Genomic DNA, 1966 nt, shown 5'->3' with positions numbered 1-1966 from the left:
GGCTGATTCCCAAATTATCTCCTAAAATGACCCAGAGACTAAGTATGACCTCTAGCACTTCCCACACAACTCCTGATAACTTGTACCCAGTAGGAACACACAAACTCACTTCACAGGACAGAAGGGTGGGGTTTTGCCAGATTTTTTTTTTTTTTTTGATACAGGGTCTAGCTAAACTACCTAGACTGGCCTTGAACTTGCAATCCTCCTGCCTCAGCCTCCTGAGTGGCTGGGATTACAAGTGTAATTTCAGGCCTGGAGCAAATTTTAATTGTTCAAGTACAAATTTCCAAGAGACATCAACACTCAAGAGATTGGCAGTGTTTGTGCATGTGTGTGTGTCTGTGGACTCCTATGCACACACAATTTGAATGAGAGGGAATAGTGAGAAAGAAGGGGTTGAACCTCAGAAAATCAGCCCCCCATAATCAAAAAATCCTTCCTTCCTCTCTGCAGCCACATGAGGACTGAGCTGGGGTTTGGGACCTCATCCAAGCTTAAGGTAGACAATGAAGGATGAAAGGTATTGTGTTTTGGATCCTGACCCTGACAAGAGTATATAGGGCCAGATTCCAAAGATTCTGTGGATGCAGGAGAAGGGGTAGAAAGATGACCCACAAGGGGGGAAGAATAATAGGGTGGCTCTTGATATTTATAAAGAAACAAGAAAGCAACATACTAATACTTAATATGAGTTAATAGTGACACAGCTACAGTGGTTTCAGAATATCAGGCTGTGTTCAGACTACCACTTAGTGGATTCAGGGGTTCTACCATCCAGTTTAAGTTAAAGTAACTCACAGAATAGACAAGGGGCCTATTAAACAGATTCCTGAATAGAAGCCACGGACTAAAGATACTAATAGAACAAGCAGTAAGACAATGGCAGAGCTAACATTTCACCTATTCCCAGTATAGACCCTTTATTGAGCACATTGGAGGGAAATGTAAAATAAACACAAGCATTTTCACCCACCATTGTTAATGACTGAACCTCACATTAAAGGTGAAGGGAACCTGAAAAAAATAACACAGGTATAGAGCTTTCCATTAGACTCTACATTTATCAAGGATATATGCTCAAAACAGTTTGTATTCCTAGATGAGTCTCACTACAAAGCCAAGGTTGTTCAAATCCTGGGCTCAAGCAATCCTCCTGCTTCAATCTCCCTAGTACCTAGAACTCTAGGCACCTCACCATACCTGACTGCAAAATTTATCAGTGGTAGAGCTGGGGATATGGATTGGTGGTAGAGTGCTTGCCTACCATGTGTGAAGTACTGGGTTCAATTCTCAGCACCACATAAAAATGGGTAAATAAAATAAAGGTATTGTGTCCAACTACAAATAAAAAAAATTTTTTTTTGAATGTTTTACCAGTGGACTGGGTGCCCTGTCACAAATCTTTTAATTCCAGAAACTGGGGAGGTTGAGGCGGGATTGCAAGTTTGAGGTCAGCTGAAGCAATTTTAGCAAGGCCTTAAGCAACCTTGCCAGATCCTGTATCAAAATAAAAAATAAAAAGGGCTAGGGATGTGGTTCAGAGGTTTAAAAAAAAAAGTTTACTGTTGCAAGAGATACATGTTCCCACGTCAGCATTGTTGGAGAGGACGTCCTACAATGATAAAAATGTCCTGTACAGCCAACAAGGTAGCCAGTAGCATCAAGTGGCTATTAAATACTTGGAGGGCTAAGGATGTAGCTCAGTTGGTAGAGCGCTTGCCTTGTATGCACAAGGCCCTGGGTTCAATCCCCAGCACCAAAAAAGAGAAAACAAAAACTACTTTATACAAAAATCAGAGGATGTCCTATTTCATTAGGGCCCCCTCATGACAAATCATGTCCACATTTGCTTAGTAAAAATGACTACCCCAGGACTCCCGCTGAAGCAAACCAGTACAACAGGCCTTTAGTCCCTCACTAAAGGGCTCAATAAATGCACACCAAGTTAGCCTGCCTCTGCATG

The 1966-nt window shown here is 41.8% G+C and overlaps 1 non-coding gene across 1 annotated transcript; it reads left to right on the top strand.

Moving 5' to 3' along the window:
- Positions 1-1694: 1694 nt before the first annotated feature.
- Positions 1695-1762, top strand: Trnat-ugu. The gene has a single exon. It is a non-coding gene; the product is annotated as a tRNA-Thr (tRNA).
- Positions 1763-1966: the final 204 nt, after the last annotated feature.

Source organism: Marmota marmota, unplaced genomic scaffold, assembly GCF_001458135.2.
Source record: "Marmota marmota marmota unplaced genomic scaffold, marMar, whole genome shotgun sequence".
In the NCBI taxonomy this organism is placed as follows: domain Eukaryota; kingdom Metazoa; phylum Chordata; class Mammalia; order Rodentia; family Sciuridae; genus Marmota; species Marmota marmota.
This window is presented reverse-complemented; position numbering and strand designations above follow the sequence as displayed.